Source organism: Spermophilus citellus (assembly GCF_964194105.1).
Source record: "Spermophilus citellus genome assembly, chromosome: 5".
NCBI classification, from domain to species: domain Eukaryota; kingdom Metazoa; phylum Chordata; class Mammalia; order Rodentia; family Sciuridae; genus Spermophilus; species Spermophilus citellus.
Window position 1 is genome coordinate 108,615,663 of NC_138186.1, and position 20,031 is coordinate 108,635,693.

A 20,031-nucleotide genomic window follows, 5' to 3' on the forward strand; every position below is an offset into this window, starting at 1 on the left:
ATTCTGTGAAGAAGCTTAATCTATTAGACCCAGGCCTTTCAGAGCAATACATGTTTGCCCTTAGAACCTGCCCTTCACAAGCAAACTTATACAAATATTCACCTTTCTGAATATTTCCCTCACATTTTTTTTCACTTACTGTGTTGCTACCATAATGACTGGTAATGACTGGTGCTATCTAGAACACATAAGGTTTGTCAATGGAAAGGAAAATACGAACTACTTCTAAGGGACAAATGCCAAATGAGCAGTAGCAGACTGACCAGAGTGAATAGGTAATCAGAGCTTCAGGCTCCACAGACAAGGAGAAGAGCCCGAGGCCTGGCCAGAGCTTTGAATGAAATCTCCTTGTATTGGCTCCATGCTTACTTCTGACCTCCATCAATATCCTCAGAGTTCTAACATAAAATTATCCCCTATTGCTTCTTTCCCTCTCTTCTCCCCATTATCTCATGCACGTGCGTGCGCGCACGTACACACACACACACACACACACACACACGCACGTGCACACATATACGAGTCAGTGTGGATAATCTTCGTTATGAATTTCCAAACAAACTGCAATGTTTAGGTGACAGATAGATTAGGTGCATTTTAAAAATAAGAGCTTTATAACTGAAATTAATTTTTTCTTTGGCAGAATGTGTGACCAAGAGTATTTGATATCATCAACAAAATCTCCTGGTGACCCCACATACCTGAGGTACAGGGGCAATTTAGTGTGGTAGTTTTGCACAGCTTAGAAGTGGTTCTAGGAACCCACAGGCCATGGTTTCTGTAAAATTTTGGTTCAGGCCATCAGTTTTGGAGTGAGAGTCCATATTTTAATCTCAACACTATCACTAAATAGCATTAGAACTTGAAAATATTTAACCTCTTAAAACCTCTGGTGTGCACAATGGAAATAAAAATGGGACTTAATTCACAAGAGTATAGTGAAAATCAAAGAGGATACTACTTAGAAAGTCCTAAGCAGAGTTTGCCATGTTACAAGCATTTATAAATGTTATCCATTATTATCATACAAGTAGAGCGTTAGGCCCAAAAACCCAACCAAGTTCCTACCCTCATTAAAATTCTATGGAGAATAGCAGCTTGACATGCCAAAAATTTCTAATTTATTTCAAATATTTTAATCCAGAATATTCTATGTGAGTTCCCTCTCCCAACACTCTGAGGACCTACAAGTGCCTTCTGAGTGAAACAATTTGCTACCCTTGCTAAGACACTAAGCAAGACAGAAGAACTTGTCCCTGATTTCAGATCACATAAAAGCTAAAAGGAAAATAGTGTGATGAAACTAAGGACAGCATTCTCTATTCTCTTCTGGTCTCTCTTCTCTCCTCACAGAAAACCCCTCCTTTTGAAAGTGACCATGTGCTCCAGTTCCCTGAACTGTAGAAAAAGTTAGTGAAGGCAAAGGGAAGCCAAGAGGGAGCCAGGGCCGACAGGATGCCAATGGCACAGGCACTTCAGGAGTTTGTGCTCACATGCATCTTGAAAACAGTACCTCTACTCCCGAATGCCTGGTCCTGATGCAGCTTGTGGGAGCTGGCTTTGATTTGAAGGAGTTTGGCCAAGGCCAGGAAGGTGTCTATCCCTTCCCCCATCCCCAAATATAAGTGATGCTCAAGCTTATAGGAAGCCATAGAGAGGATGTACGTTCTTGCAGTATGGGATAAATGGATAACGGATGGGTTGCAAAAGAGGATATTCAAATGTTCTCGGTTCTTTTTACTTTTCTAAGTTGGTGTTTGCCATGCAAAGGGTGAGAAGCTTGTTCTCTCTTTTTTTTTTTTTTTTTTTTTTTTTTTTTTTTTGTACCCTGAAGGGTATTAATGTTTTATGGAGAGGAGATGGATTGGTCTTTTTGAAGTGCTTGCTTTGCTATTATTGCTCAAAGAAAGAAATCAGTTCCACATTAAGCTGAGGCTCTCATGGTAGCCTGGGAGGCAAGAGGGACATCGTGTTTCCACTTTCTGAACTCAACACACACAGCTATAAGAAAAGTCGTGGGATTCCTCAGCTCTGCTTAGAGCCACTTGCAAATTAGTGGCTATAATTGGATCAACACTACCCAGCTGTTGTTTGTTGCTAAATGGGTGCAGCAAAAAGAGGCCCTTTTGTCCTCAGTGGGACTATCAGAGAGTGGAGGAAATGCCTCAATTGGACTTCAGATTAGACAAACTGGGAGGTGATCTCTCTCTCAGCTTAGAGAGTTTGCAACTTTGACTCAAAATTCCCAATTATTGAATGAGAAAATAGTGATGACCACTTCATAAATGAACCCTGCCACTCAGTGAAGGAAGAAAGGGACATCTCCTGTTGGTCTTCTTCAACACCATGCATGAAAACTAAGTGCTTTCTCTCACTGCAGCAAGTGGGCAAGATGCCAGGAAAGGTATACATCAATTTGCCCAATCCTGTTCTCTCCCTGAAAGCTTTCTGACATCCACCCCACATCCCCAGTGCTGATACTATTCACCGGATTCACCAGGACAGTTTAGTGGCTAACATTTGCTCCCAGGCTCAGGGTTGCTGTGTGGTCTAGGTTTTCTCAGCCCATTCAAGAAGTGGAGGCCCACTGTTATGGTTTGGAGGTGAAGTGTCCCCCAAAACCTCATATATGAGACAATACAAGGTTCAGAGAAAAAAAAATGATTGTGTTGTGAGAGTCTTAATCCAATCAGTGAATTAATCCCAATAGGGATTAACTGAGTGGTAGGGTGTGGCTGGAGGAAGTGGGAATTGAGGCATGGCTTTGGGTATATATATGTATCTGGTGAGTGGAGTCTCTCTTTGCTTCTTGATCACTATGATGTGAGCTGCTTCCCTCTGCCACACACTCCACCGTGATGTTCAGCCTCATCTCAAAGAGTCCTGAGAAATAGAACTGGCCCTCTATGGACTAAGACCTCTGAAACCAAGAGTTCTCAAATACATTTTTCCTCCTCTATAGTTGTTCAGGTCAGATCCTTTAGTCACAGCAGCAAAAAAGCTAAATAAAATATCCACTATCCTGATATATGCCCCCAACTTTACCTCTCATCATTAAGACATGTCAGCTTTACTATAAAATGAAAAGTCTGACTGGGAGCCAGGAGACCTAGGGTAAGTAGTTTAAAAATCTGCAAGCCTTAGTTTCCTCATCTGTTCAATGAGGATAAATAAGATCTGGGGGGAAAGCAAACATGGTAATGTGTGGTACGTTTTCTGACACATTGCAGGCCCACTTCCTCTTGCCCATGGCCTGGGTGATTAACAGTGCTCTGAGCACAATGGAATTCTTCATCCAAGCTTGGAATATTTTTCCAACCAGAATACTTAAAGACATCCCGCCACAATAGCTAAACTGTGGAGCCAACCTAGATGCCCTTCAGTGGCTGAATGGATTAAAAAATGTGGCATATATACACAATGGAATTTTACTCAGCAATAAAAGAGAATAAAATCATGGCATTTGCAGGTAAATGGATGGTGTTGGAGAAGATAATGCTAAGTGAAGTTATCCAACCCCCCAAAAAACAAATGCTGAATGTTTTCTCTGATATAAGGAGGCTGACTCATAGTGGGGTAGGGAGGGGGAGCATGGGAGGAATAGATGAATTCTAGATAGGGAAGAGGGATGGGAGGGAAAGGGAGGGGGCAGAGGATTAGCAAGGATGGTGGAATGTGATAGACATCATTATCCAAAGTACATGTATGAAGACACGAATTGGGTGTCAACATACTTTATATACAGAGATATGAAAATTGTGGTATATATGTGTAGTAAGAATTGTAATGCATTCTGCTGTCATTTTTTTTAAATCAATAAAAAAAGACACCCCGCCAAAATTCAGATATTTATATGAACAATTAGGCTAATTACTCAACTGCATTTCTTTAAAGTTATTATTTCTGCAAGAGAGGAAGAAATAAAATAGAGTGCAAAAATGGGTTGCAGACATCACTATCTTAAACTTCACTCACTCTGAAGGATTTTATTCATTGGTGATATCTTAACTAAAGAACACTGTGTCCTTTAGAGTACTCCTGTATTGAGAAGAGGAGGAAGTAATGATGTGATTCCCTGCCATTTCCCCATTTTTCTTTCTGGATGACTCCTTATCCAATATTTGTAGGAGGCTACCTCTGGGACTCCAAGCCAAATCATAACATTGAGTTAGAAAACAGTAAATTTCTGTTTCCTCTCTGGGCATCAGAACAGCATATTTTATAGAGAACTGCAGATGCTAAATTATTTGAATCCTTCTTCAGATGTTCCTAATTTACATTGTCTGTGGCAAATAAAAAGATAAGTACAATCCATATTGCAAATGCATCATGCCATGATAAATCTGTAGCCTTCTTTCTCTGAGTCTTCTCCACCTCGTGGAATTTATATTGCAGTCATAATAATGTCAGCCCTACACTATGAATATCTTCCTGCTAATTATGCCTGGTTTTTAAAACAGTGCCCATTTATGAAGACAGTATTATGGTATTCTTGATTATACCCTAAATAATTCTGTAAACATAAAACATGCTGAATAATATTGGAATTCCACTAAAGAACTGCAATAAAAATAGAACCACCACATACATTCCAATGTTTTTTTTTCTTTTTACAAAGAATGCTTTTGATGAGATGCAACGCCCTTTAAAACCCCTGAACTAAAAACATCCATAAAGATGAATTCTGACTTCAGGGAAACACTAGAAACAAGTATAAAATTTAGATCAAAGAGCAATGTCAAATAAGCATAATTATAATACTAATACTAATTATGATAAATAATATTTATTGAATGATAAGCTAATTTTTTCATAGGTACTGTGCTTCTGTGCTTTGAAGACATTACTTTTATGATCCTATATTAACTCTTTAAAAAAGGAATTCTTTGGATTAGGCAGAAGAGAGTAAAGGGAGGAGAGGGGGTGTGGGAGTAGGAAGGATAGTAAAATGGACTGGACATTAATGCCTTATATGCATAGATGACTATACAACCATGTGATCCTACATCATGTACAACCAGAAAAATGAGAAGTTATACTCCATTTATGAGTGATGTGTCAAAATGCATTTTGCTGTCATGTATAACTAATTAGAAGAACAAACAAGTAGGAATTCTTTTCCTCATGTTGTGGTTGAAGATGCTGACAGAGTTTAAGTATTCTGCTTAAGGTCACATTGCTTGTATGATAGAGTGATATTAGAAGACATTGGCCTTGGGGTTATATTTAAGATATATCATTTAATGAGTTCTCACATTCCAAAAACTCCAAAAAGCAGAAATGGCAGAAAATTTCCCCACTTAGACTTCCACTTTGTCCCATCAACTTGTCTTTTTTTCATGCATGTGTATAAGCTAGAAAGACCTCATGGGTTTTATGAGACCTTGGTGGGTCTCATAAGCAGAGTTCCACCATAGCTACAGTAACCTCTTAATACAAATGTTCAAGAACCAGGCTGTGATACAAGGTCAGTATGTTGGTACCGACATAATTGGATGACCTGTAAGACCCCTTGATGATTGCTTTCCTCTAACATTCCTGACCACCCAACCCTGCCTTACCTTGTAGCCTGTCACTGTGTTTACAGATTCTCTCCTGGAAGAGTTTCTCAGAATGGTGGCAATAATACAAATGTCCATCCTTTTAATCATGGTCTCACATGACTATGGCAACTGATGGTGGCTTGGCTTTCCAGCTTGTTCTTCTGATGTTTTAAAACCTTAATTCAAGTGGGGAGCAATGGCACATGCCTATAATCCCAGGGGCTCAGGAGGCTGAGGCAAGAGAATCATGAGTTCAAATGCAGCCTCAACAAAAGTGAGGCACTAAGCAACTCAGCAAGATCCTGTCTCTAAATAAAATACAAAAATACAGAGCTGGGGATGTGGCTCAGTAGTCAAGTGCTCCTGAGTTCAATCCCCGGTACCCTCACCACCCACCCCGCAAAAACAACCCTTAATTCATTCTTGTGTGGAGTTTCTGTAGTCAACCACACTCCTTTCTCAATACCTGGCAAACACTGACATTGATATGTTTTCCAACTATGTTTTTGTCATTTCTAGAATTTTGCATAAGTGAAATCATACAATGTGCAATCTTTTGGCTCTGGGTTCTTTCATTTTACAAAATTCATTTAGTATTCATCCAAGGTGTTATGTGAATCAATAGTTTATTTCTCCCCATTGCTGAATAGAAGCTGTTGATTGTATGGATGGATATGATACCATATGTTCATTCAAACAATGAAGCACAACTTTCTTTTTCGTTTTGGTAGATTATAAAGTTGATATAAACTTTTAAAATAAATAAATAAAAACATTAATTCAGTCTCCAAACCTTCATTCACACCTCGTTTGGCCAACTTTAGGTTTAGATTAACAGTCAAAACCTGCAGCATGTGACCGAGTCTAACAGTAGGGGACAGGATTGTGACTTCTCTGTGTGTATGTTCACCTGTACCTGTGCCCTGCATAGTCTGGAATAGTCCCATGGGTTGATGGGAAAATAAAGTGTTGGACTCGGAGCACTTGGAATAAGTAATTGAATTTTATTAAAATGAACAACCCTAAACATAGAGGACAAAATTACTAATTAAGATATTCCACATACGATAGGATTTTGAAATGTAATTTACTCATTTTGATATACCCCCAAAAAAGATAGATCAAATTTCCTTATAATTTAAATTTTAAAATCTAATGCTGTAAAAAATTGAAAAGCTAATAGCTTCATTAAAAAGGACATTTCTCCCCACAAAACAGTCTCAAATTTTACTCAGTATAATTAAGTGACCTGGCAACTTCTATATAAAGCAACCTGAAATTACATGAATAGTCTCTGTGTTACCCCACACCCCAGGACATTATTGCAAACAAAATCTCACACTTAACAAAAAGAAAATGACTCCATGTGCTTGGAGGAAATTAGAAACATTAGCAGGATCTGTGCAAATGAATTTTTTCCAGATCAATTATAAGTTATTAAATAGGATTTGGTCTGAAATTAATATTACAAGGTTTGGGGTACACTAATTTTTCTTAATATGTAAAAGGTTTGGATTCTTCATACCCTTCACAGACTTTTTTTCCAGAGGAGAAATGAAAAAGAAAATCCAGTTCAATTCATTTCCTCCAATATAGCACATGTGGACTGACTCATTTAAACCACAGACGATGTCCCCTCTAGTCTCCTCCTCCCCTGAGTCGGAGTCCAGAGAGACTCTCTCAATGTATGCTCAGCCACCAGCTATCGCAAGTCACTTAAGTAAACACAGAGGCACCTTGGTGAAAGCAATTGCATGGTCTGAATACCATCAACTGACACTTCTATTCAGTGACCCTCTCAGGTCTCAGAAATGGTCTTTTCAAATTCCGGGTCTTGAGGTATTGATTTCAATCAGCAGCTTTTCCTAAGAGCATCATTTCAAAAATAGCCCTGTCACAATTTCTACTATCTCATCTTAGTTTCATCTGGGCTTTGTATTCCTATTTGAAACCATTCAGCGAGATGACACCACAGGGTTTTACTGAGGCATTGATTCAGCTCCATACATAGGTAATAGAATTTATTCTCCTGTATATGAGAAAATATATTAAATATGTATATGTATATGAGAAAAAATATTAAGTTTGGTGGAGGGAGGTTTGAGGTCTAAACCATCCAATTATTTTTTTTCTCTTCTTATAAAAGTAAAAAGTCCAAAATATATCACTCATAAAATTCTCAACCTTACTGCTGAACTGGTAATAACAAATCAGTATCAATTCTACCTTTCAGGACATATAATTATGATCTTTAAAAAATAGATTATTTATGTTTCTGTCCATGTGTGCAAACATGTGGTAAAGTGGAAAACATAAAACAATGACCTATAATTTTAATAGCAATATTTTTCTGACTGACCCTGACATGTAAACTTTAAGTTTCGTGACATTATAATTATAAACTGCCCCAATATGATTTGTTTGATAACAGCAATCCAAAGAAAGGAGACTATGGAGGTATAGGGTTATCCCTATCTGTTTAAAAAATTCTTGGGTTGCTCTCAACCCTCTACCCTGACAGAAAATTCAGGTTATTTTCTGTTTCAAAGGGAAAAAGAAAGGAGCCAACCTTAAATACTTCTTATGTTCTAAACACTGTAATAGATGCTTTATATGATCCTCCATTCTATCTTACAGAGACCCTTAGAAGAGGTGATACCACATCTGACAAATGAAGAAACTGACATGATATTTAGTGACTTATCCACATTTTTAATAAGAGTCAGAATTATGGTTTGGATCCAGGCCTTTAAAGCACAAACACGGGCACAGAGTTAGCACCTACTGTGTGTTGGCATCACATGTGGGGTAGGACACATTCAGCTGAAGACCATGTGGTTCTTGCCCTCAAAGGGCTCATTCTCAAGCAGAGATGAAAACAAGAAAATGAATTAAACTGAAAAAAAATAGAGAAAAATATCTGAAGTTAAGCATTAGCTGAGTTTCTACAGAAGTGCATATTAAATTTTAATTAATTATTAAATTTTAATTAATTCTAATTAAATTAGATTACTGAATACAGAAGTATATATAAAAATTCACCAAGGAGGTTTTGGTCAGAAAGCAAGGACATTTCAACATTAAGAAAAAAACTGTTTCAAATTGAAAAATTAGGAGAGAAATATTATCATTTGAAATGTCAAGAGGGCATTTGATATAATTATGCATCCAATGTTTTTTAAAAGATTTACTAATGGAAAAAAATTTTTTAAATAAGTTTAAATATTGGAAAATGATTATTTTTGTCTATTTAGAAAATACAAAGGAAGATCAGTAAAGGAAAGAATTAGAAATGACAAGAATTTAAAAAGACAATTAGCATGAGATAAATATGCAAAAATCAAGCACCTTCCTGTATATATATTGTTAATTCAAGATTAGAAAAAAACAGCTATGGAAAAAGACCAATGTGTTAATAATTCACATAATTATTAAATACTTAAGAATAAAGTTAAGAAATAGACAAAGCCAATGTGAACCAACTATGAAACTATTATTTTTCTAATTAGTTATACATAACAGCAGAACGCATTTTGTTTCATTGTACACAAATGGAGCTCAATTTTTTATTTCTCTGGTTATACACGACGCAGAGTCACACCATTTGTGCAATCATACCTATACCTAGGGTAATGATGTTCATCTCATTCCACCACCTTACCTACCCCCATGCCTTCTCCCCTCCTCCCCTTTGCCCAATCCAGAGTTCTTCCATTCTTCCCATGCCCCCTCCCTGCATTATGAATCAGCATCCACTTATCAAAGAGAACATTCAGCCTTTGGTTTTTGAGGACTGGCTTACTTGGTTAGCACGATATTCTCCAACTCCATCCATTTACCTGTAAATGCCATAATTTTATTCTCTTTTAATACTGAGTAATATATGAAACTATTTTTTAAGTACAGTCTCATATGTAGTTGGTAGGAATGTCTATTTTTTTAAATGTTTTTGGAGAGCAATTTGGAAATACCAAAATTAAATATACTCTTTGACCCAATGATTTTACTTCAAAGAATCTATTCTACTAAAATTCAATCACAAATGCAAAAGATTCTGTTTGCAAACATGTTTATTGTACATATAATGTACAATAATATATAAAAATTGGAAAAAAGTAGAAGTCTATCAAAAACAGTAATAGATAAGTAAATTATGGCACAACCATCTATGAAATACTGTAGAGGGAATGAAGGAGAGACATACATATATATATATATATATATATATATATATATATATATATATGATATAAAAGCATGCCCATGATATATTGTTGAGTGAAAAAAGCAGACGTTGCAAATTTGTATATATTCTTTATTTCAGCATTCATATGTGGATTGTATCAGTTTTAAACTAGCCTCCTGTGTTTATAATTTTTTAAAAAATCCTTCAACTCGCAGTATGCTTGATAGATATTATGACAGAAATATGAACCAGATACTGTGAGAACCCAGGAAGGAAGGGCAACACTTTCCCAAAGGGAATCAGACTGAGCTTCAGGCATCACATGAGAACTGTGCTTTGAAGAGCCAAGAGGAATTTTCCCCGTAAAGAATGGCTGTGGGGAAGGTCAAGGGTCATATGTTTTCTCTCTTATGTGGAAGCTAGAGAGGAAAAGGGAAAGAAAGGATGGGGGAGGGATTCATGAAAATCAAAGGAAGATCAGTAAAGGAAAGATACCAAAGGATAGGAGGAGGGGAAAGAGCAGGGTAAATGCTGGGGAGTGATATTGGCCAAATCGTATTGCACGTACGAATATGTAACAACAAATCCCACCAATAAGTACAACTATGATTCATCAATAAAATAACGTGGGGAGAGGGGGGAAGAATGACTGTGGAACATTCGGAACAGAGGACAAGGACAAGGCCCAGGACAGTGAAAGGCCATGGCCTCAGAACAGCAGAAACCTAAAGTGTCCAGGCAGAGAGATGGAGGTAAGTAAGATCGGGGAGCTAGTTCAAGGCTGAGCGGTGAAGCTAAGGGATTTCAATTTTAGTCAGCTGCAATTGGGATATATAAGGATGTTTTTTGTTTGTTTCAGTGCTGAAGCAGAAACACTTTTTAAGCAGAAGAATGACATAAATTCTTCAGGAAAAAGAAACTCAACAGTTTGGGAGATGTATAGAATAGGGAAAGGAAATTTCAAGGAAAAATTTGGAGAAAGACAGGAAGTTGAAATTGTGGTGTTCTCTGATGAAATGGTGGTACAATTAAGGAAAATGTATTTTAAATGGATCTAGTGATCATGTAATTCAACTTTGTGAAATAAAGACTGTGCATCAGAAATGCTGAAGATTTAGGGGGGAAATTAGGGAAAAGGTGGTTTGAGAGGGGAGGGAAGGTAGAACACAAAGATGTTCATATTGATCAAAATCCAGGCACTGTGTCAATACATCACCCTCACCTCCTTTACTAAACAAACAGTAGGCAAAATCATGAACATAGATGGTACTCAGTCACTACCATCCATGTCTTAAAATCAGAATGTCGAAAAGAACTTGCAACCCTCCTTCTTCACCACCCCCCCAAAAAAAAAAAAAAACATGAAGAAGCTATACTAATGCATATAGGATCCACAGTATTATTTGGGTAGCACAAGCCACAGGAAATTCTACAATGTTAACCACAGACCAAGACAAAATAACCTGAAATACACCACCATTTGTAAGGGAGAATTTAATCACTCATCTGACACAAATTTATCATGTTCCTGTCATGCGCCAGACACTGTTCTTGGAGCAGAAGCTGCAGGTATGAGTTGAGGGAGGGAATAGTCCCTGCATTGAGGACCTTAGCTGCTAATGAAAGAGCTCGAACACCCTAGAGATCATGAAGGAGCAGTTGTCATATTAGCAAGAACATTTGGAGTTCAGGAAAAAAAGTGAGTTCTGAGGCAGAGAGTAGGGGTCAATCAAGGAGAGGCCACAAGAGGAGGGCTTCAAACCAGGAGCAGCAACTAAGAGAGTGAAGGAAGAGTCAATGGCATCCAGATTCTCCCTTACCACCTCTTCAACCCTGAGCTTCTCAGGCAGAGGCAATCAGTCCTGTGCTTTTTGTCTGCAGTGTCAGTGGCTGGCTGAGTGCTGGTACCCGGACACTCTTGATAGGTGTTTAAATGCTGACTGAACGAGTAAAGGGGAAGTAGAAAACTGCATGTCCATGTTCTTAGAAGCCCATAACACTAAGAATTAACATCCACTGATCACTTGCTGTATGCTGAGGCTCCACAGGTTCTCCCTCGTTGGAGGATTGAAGCAGCATCTGAGTTCTTGGCATCCCCATTTCACACAAGGAAAAACCAAACCAGAATTCCTGAGGTCATATCTCCAGCAAGTAGCAGAACTGGTTTCAAATCTAGGGCTGAGGGCATCTAAGCACATACACAAACCACCTCTCCAAGACAATAATGCAATAAGGCAACAGTGAAAGCATTTCAGAGGAGTGGGTAGATGCCAGATTGCAGAACCACTTGAATACCAAATGAGTCAAGATGCTATTTCAAAGATAATAAGGAGTTTCCAATTGTTTGTGCAAGAGAGGACATTATCATAAAAGGAATATTTTAGAAAAATTGTAGCTTAGAAGATTGGCAACATGTGTAAAAGAGGAAATAGTTAACTGTCTCATAGCAAAAACACAAAAATCTCAGTAATACTAGGCAGAGAGAAAGGATGGCAGTTTGTGACCTACTTGGATTTTTGTACCACTTCTTTTGTTTTGTTGTGTTTTGCTTTTCTTTACTGGTTCTTTTTAGTTATACTTGACAATAGGATTTATTTGACATAATTATAAAAGCTTGAGATATAACTTGTTCTAGTTCAGTCCCCAGCACTTCTCCTTCTGCTCCCTTCCTCCCTCTCCCTGTTTCCTCCCCTCTACTCTACTGGTCTTTCTGCTTTTTATTTATAGTTTTTTTTTTCCATTAGTGTCTTGTCGGTGTACATGATGGTGAGATTCAGTGTGCTATATTCACAGTGTACATAGAAATATTAGGTTAGAGTCATTCCACTCTTTCCCTATCCCGTCCCACCTCCCTTTATTTCCCTTTCTCTACTCCATCTTTCTTCTATTCTTTTTTTATCTCCCCCCCCACACCCTTATTTAGGATTAGCTTTTGCATATCAGAGAAAACATTTGACCTTTGGCTTTTGGGGACTGGCTTATTTCACTTAGCATGATAGTATCCAGATGCATCCATTTACTGGTAAATGTCATAAAGTCATTTTTTTTAAGAGAGAGAGAATTTTTTTAATATTTATTTTTTAGTTTTCGGTGGACACAAATCTTTATTCTATTTTTATGTAATGCTGAGGATCAAACCCAGCGCCCCGCTGATGCCAGGCGAGCGCACATCCCCAGCCCAAAAAGTCATTCTTCTTTATGGCTGAGTAATAGTCCATTTTCTTTATCTGATCATCTGCTGAAGGGCACCTAGGTTGGCTCCTTAGCTTGACTATTGTGAATTATGCTGCTATAAACATTGATGTTATTTAAAATACTGACACACATCCAGAAATAGAAACCAAGGAACCAGTGAGGAGAGAAAAGAAAGGACAATTAATGATGTCAGTGGATCAGTGTCACAGGAAGAGAAATTACTCTTGGAATGTAAAGTCACCCTCCAAGAGACAAGTAGATAGAAAAGACGAGAGAAGAATAAAGGCATATTTTTAATGTTAGGAAGAGATAACAAATTATTTCAGGAAGGCAAGGACTATAAAACACACAGTTCTCAGCTAGGAGGCAGGGTGCTCTCAAGATTCAAAGCAACTGCTGAAATGATTTGGACCAAGAGTAGCTCAGCAGTGAGGCCCAATGACTCAGCTTCTCTGATTGTGTGTGCATGTGCAAAAGTCGGTGTCAGCATAACTGTGTGTATCTAAAAATCTGGGAAGAAACTGAAAGGAGTCAAAAAGGAAAGGAGGTGTGAAAAGAACTATGGAAGAGCTAAAGTCTGGGACTGTCCAAGGGAGGCACGAAGATTAATCCATAAGGAGAAAGTATCATGCCTGATCTCAATCCTCTTAAAAATTGCCACATATTAGATGACAAGTGGCTAATTTTGGTAGCTGTGAGAGTTGCCATCATGTTAACATGTTATATTTCTTATCATTTAGGGATGATCCCTGAAGTAAAATAACATAATGTCTGCAATCTGGGGGATCTAAGGGAAAAGGTAAAAATTGGGGTCAATGGAACATGACATAAAACCTCCACAGGAGGAAGCTGGCCATAAAGTATCCAAAGGAGGCGTGAAAGAGGAGCAGAATTATGAGCTATCTTATTATCTTTTGGAGACAATGAGTGGTATAGAAGTGACCATGGTAGGAAAACAGATTTCAAAACCTAGACATGCTGTGTCTTGAATGAAAAGGTACTTTCTTAAAAAAATAAATAAATAAGCATTGAAAAAAGACACCTCCTACATATTTTCGTATTGTGTCAAGGTCAACTATATAGCAGATTCTGGTATTTAAATAAGGGATAGGTATGACTGATCGATGCATGTAAGTAGCTAGCTTAAATCTCTTTTTTATCCCCAACCTGAACAAATTTCTTAGCAATCAGAAATCTTTAATTATGAAACATAATTATAAATGTACATTAAAATATGCCTCTGATCTTTTAAATTAAAAAATAGACCTACCATGGCACCGTGGACAAGCACTGTCTGGCATAACTAATGGGGCATATGACTAACACAGGACTGGAACTGCAAACTGGAAATGCAGAAATACGCTAAATAATTATGTTCAATTACTATATAGGTGATTTCTTTTCATATTAGATTTCAATTACACATTTCCAAATGGACCCTGGGAAACGTTATCCATAAAAAACTCTTTGGGGGTTTTATGTATGTTCACACACATACACACACACACACACACACACACACACACACACACCAAACAAAGCTATGAGAAAATCCTCACCAGAAACTGACAATGATCTCCTTATGGCTTTAGAAATACTGCCAAGTTTCCCTTTCAGGTTTACTTAGATGGCACCCAAGTAAGATTCCCATATGGAATTCTTCCCCACACAGGTGCATAACCTTGGGGGAAGGTGAAAAAAGCAGAGATTATTTACAAACTCCCAAAGCAGAGGATGTTTTACATTTTTCCCCCTCCTCCAATCTAATTCCATTGGTAAACACAACACATACTAAATTACAAAGCATGAATATGAAAAGACCAAGAGGTACAATAGAGGGTCAACCCACCTGACATGAAGGCAGAGACCAGCGGCTATGGACGGGTACACAAGCCTGGAAGGCTGCCTTAATTCCTGACATCCATAAGTTGCCAGGATCCCCAAGGCAGCCAAAGACAGACTGATCCCAGCAGGCACATGCCATTGCTTGTAGGAATCATCTGTATTCTGAAGGTCAGCCTTCCATTCAGATAACTTGCAGGAAGTTTCCATTCAAGTAAAAAAAGCACATGATATGGTAGTTGCAACAGCCTCCTGTGATCTGTCTGCAGAATACCCTCAAAACCAAGTCCTTAATGTAGTGGCTGCTTATAGGTCTTGATTCTTGGTTGAGTTTTGGTTGGCTTTTATCCAAAGAGGAAAGAAAGTTTTCCATGAAACAAAACAGAATCATTTAATGACTATCATGAAAAAGTAATACTTCTGGATTGCTTATAAACTGAAAATGTTGGGTATATGGTTTCAATTACTATGTAAGCCCTTTACATTTTGTTAATTGAAAATACTTCCAAAAAAACATGAAATAGGTAACCTGTTAGAATATTTTGTCTTGTTATCATGCTTGTATAAAAGAAACATCAGAATACTCATTCAGCAAGAAGACAACATGTGGGTTAGAGGGCAGCAGCCTTGGCCTGGCTCTCTTGAGAATGATCATCAGCTTAAGTATGGAAAAATAGCAACCACAGCCCTAAGACTATATGTGGGGCTAATGGAACCCCCATTTGGATTTAGTGATCTGTTTAATGCAACCACCATTTGGACAATGTTTTCTTCCTCCTCCTCCTCATTATTGTTATTATTCCTATTATTATTAAGATTGTTGTTACTATGTAAAGAAACCAGAATGAAGCAGGTAAAATTTTAGGGTAAACCTACATTATGGTTTAGATGTGAGGTGTCCCTCAAAATCTCATGTGTGAGACAATGCAAGAAAGCTTAGAGATGATATCTTTGGGTTATGAGACTCTTAACCTATTCAGTGCATTAATTTCCTGATTTAAAATAACTAGGTAGTGGGCTGGGGATGTGGCTCAAGCGGTAGTGCGCTCCCTGGCATGCGTGCTGCCCAGGTTCAATCCTCAGCACCACATACAAACAAAGATGTTGTGTCCGCTGAGAACTAAAAAATAAATATTAAAAAATTCTCTCTCTCTCTCTCTCTCAAAAAAAATAAATAAAATAAAGTAGGGTAAAATAAATATAAATAAAAGGATCAACAAACTCTTTAAAAAAATAAAAAATAAAATAAAATAACTAGGTAGTAACTATAGGCATATAGGTTACGGTGGGAGAAAAGGGTCACTGAGGACATGCCTTTGGGGTATATATTTTGTTCTTGTTTTTGAGTGAAGTTCTCTCTCTCTCTCTCTCCCCCCCCCCCTCTCTTTCTTGGTGCAATGTACAAAGCCACTTTCCTCCACCACACTTTTCTCTTCTGCTATGATGTTCTGCCTCACCTCAAGCCCCAAGGAATGGAGCCAGCCTTTAATGGACTGAGATCTCTGAAACCATGAGCTCCAAATAAACTTTTCCTTCTGTAAATCTTTTGGTAATAGCCACCCCCAAAAAAGCTAATACAAACCTGTCCGAGTTCAAATTTCACCTTTACCACTTATCAGCTCTGTGACTGTTACTTAACCACTCTGATCCTCAGTTTCCTCAATAATAAAATAGAAATTTTGGAATCTCTCTCTTTGGTGGAAGGTGAGTCTCCCTGCTCTGATTTCTATGCTGGATCTTGGTTCAGTGTTTGACCCATGATGGTTTAATAAATGCTTATCATTTTTATAATTGTCTAAGGAATTTACATTTTCAAAGCACACAAGAAAAATCAAAGGCTTATTGTATGTGTATTTTTAAAAAAACTCTGCAATGAGAAAAAATTTAGGTCCCTATCCCATTTGGAACACATATTAAATATTTGCTATGGTTTGGATCTTGATTATCCCTGGAAGACTTATGTATTAAAAGCTTAGCCCCCAGCTCAGTGCTATCAGGAAGCAGCAGAACCCTTAAGAGATGGGGCCTAGTGGAATGTCTTCTGGTCATTGGGGAAATGCCATGAAAGGAACAGTGGAATTCCATCCCCTTCCTCTTTAACTTTTTCACTTCCTGGTCATGAGGTGAGCAGCTTTGCTCCACTGTATACTCCTCACCACAGGCCCAAAGCAATGGGGCCAACCAATCATGGACTAAAACCTCCAAAATTGAGCCAATATAAACCTTTTCTCTTTACAAGTTGAATATCTTGGGTATATTTTATAGTGATGAAAGGCTGACTAGTAAAGCTTCTAGAACTCATAGATGAATTCAGCAAAGTAGCAGGATATAAAATTAACACCCACAAATCAGTTGCATTTCTATACACCAATGATGAATCAGCTGAAAGATAAATCAGTATAGCAATCCCATTCACAATAACCTTTAAAAAAATAAAATATTTGGGAAGCAGTCTAACAAAAGAGGTGAAACACCTCTACAATGAAGAATACAAAATGCTAAAGAAATAAATTGAAGAAGACCTAAGAAGATGGAAAGATCTCTCATGTTTTTGGATAGGAAGAATTTATATTGTCAAAATGGCCATACTACCAAATGGCCATACAGATTTAATGCATTTCCTATTAAATTTCCAATGACTTTCTTCATAGAAATAGAAAAAGCAGTACTGAAATTCATTCAAACAAATAAAAGGCCCAAAATAGTCAAAGCAATACTTAGTGAGAAAAGTGAAGCAGGAGGCATCACAATACCAGACCTTAAATTATACTACAGAGCTATAATAACAAAAGTGGCTTTGTATTGACACATAAACAAACATGAAGACAAATGGAACAGTTTAGAAGACAGAGTCAAACCCACATAAATATAGTTATCTCATACTAGACAAAGGCACAGTAAACAAACATTGGAGAAAAGATAGCCTCTTCAACAAATGGTACTGGGAAAACTGGAAATCGGTATGTAGCAGAATAAAATTGAATCTCTGTCTCTCACCCTGCACAAAACTCCACCCAAAGTGGATCAAGGACTTAGATACTAGACCAGAGACTCTGTGCCTATTAGAAGAAAAATAGACCCAACACTCTACCATGTCAGCTTAGGAACTGACTTCCTCAACAAGACTACCAACGTGCAACAAATAAAATCAAGAATCAATAAATGAGATGGTGTCAAACTAAGTTTCTTCACAGCAAAGGAAACAATCAAGAATGTGAACATATAGCCTATAGAATTGGAGAAAATCTTTACTACCAGCACCTCAGACAGAGCATTAATCTCCAGGGTATACAAAGAACTCAAAAAAAAACTTAACACCAAAAAACAAACAAACAAACAAATAATCCAATCAATAAATGGGCAAAGGAACTGAATAGGCACTTCACAGAAGAAGAAACACAAATAGTCAAAAAATATATGAAAAAATATTCAACATCTCTAGCAATTAGAGAAATGCAAATCAAAACTATGTTGAGATTCCATCTCACTCCAGTCAAATGGAAATAATCAAGACTACAAGCAGCAATAAATGTTGGCAAGGATGTGGAGAAAGAGGTTCACTTATACATTGCTAATTGGTGCAACCCCTCTGGAAAGCACTATGGATATTCCTTAGAAAACTTGGAAAGAAACCACCATTTGACCCAGTTATCCCACTCCTCAGTTTATATACCCTAAGGACTTAAAATAAGCATTCTACAGTGATGCATCCACTTCAATGTTTATTGCAGCTCAATTCACAATAGCCAAGCTATGGAACCAATCTAGGTACCCTACAACAGATGAATGGGTAAATAAAATGTAGTATATATACATAATAGAATACTATTCAGCCATAAGGAAGAATGCAATTATGGCATTTTCGGGTAAATGGAGAATATCATAGTAAGTGAAATAAGCCAGTCCCAAAACACCAAAGGCAGAATGTTCTCTGATATGTGGATGTTAACCCACAACAAGAGAGGGAAAGATTAGAAGTTCATTAGACTAGACAAAGGGGAATGAAGGGAAAGGAGGGAAGATGGCAATAGGAAAGAGAATAGAATGAATCAGACATATTTTTTCTATCATATATAAATACATGATCAATGTAACTCCATATCTTGTACAACCACAATAATGGGGTCCCAATTGGAACAAGTTATATTTATTTTGTATGTATAATATCTCAAAATATACTCTACCATTATGTAAAAAATAATAATAAAAATATAAAAAGAAAGGCTGACAGCACAATATTCAATAAATAATTTGGATTAAATCAGAATTGCAATTATTTGGAAAAATAAAGTAGATGAAAACAATTTTATTTTCAGAAACAAAAGTACCAAAACAAGTATCTTAAAGAAATATGCTGGAAAGCATCTGATAAATACTATAATAGTAATTATATTTCTGAAATTTTGTTCAGCTTAATAAAAAAGCTTTATGAAATACAAATGACATTTATATTGAATTAAAAGATACTGTATAAGTGTGTTGATCAGCCAATGGAAATATCTAGAACACACCAGGATAAATCACAAATTTCTGGAAGAAAAAAAATGAAATACCTAAGGGGCACTATGAAAATGTTTAAAAAAGAACTTCCTAGAAATATATTTTTGTCTGACTTTAATCCCTAATTTTGAATTTTAAACATATCTTGAACTTCAGATCAAAAGTTATTCTGGAGATATTTTAAATGTGCTTTTTTTTTTTTTTTTTTTTTCCTGTTGGGTCAACTACCCTGTCCTTTAATGTCAGGAGAATAACACAAGAAGTAGAGGAGTGCCGTTGGGTGAGGCTAAGCCTCTCTCGCTGTGCTAACGTCATCCCCTCGATGAGTTGATGGAGTGGCTGGTCTTCACACTTGCTATTCACACTTGTCAATGCCACAAATAGCAGCTACATGTCACTGGCTCCAGAATTGGGTGATGCCTGGATTGGATCATGGGTAATAGCAGAGATGTTTCCACTTCAGAGGGCTTAGTGTGTGAAGCCACTTCAGTCACTGGTATTTCTCTGTCTTGGAGGGCAGATTGCTCCTCCTGATGTGTGTGCTTCTCTTGGGACGCCAGGCTTTTTTCTTTAGTGACGTCTGAGGACCTTAAAAGAGCGCACTATAGGGATACGGCTGCATCAATGATTATAGCGGCACAATTCACAATAGCTAGACTGTGGAACCAACCTAGATGCCCTTCAATAGATGAATGGATAAAGAAAATGTGGCATCTATACACAATGGAATATTATGCAGCACTAAGAAATGACAAAATCATAGAA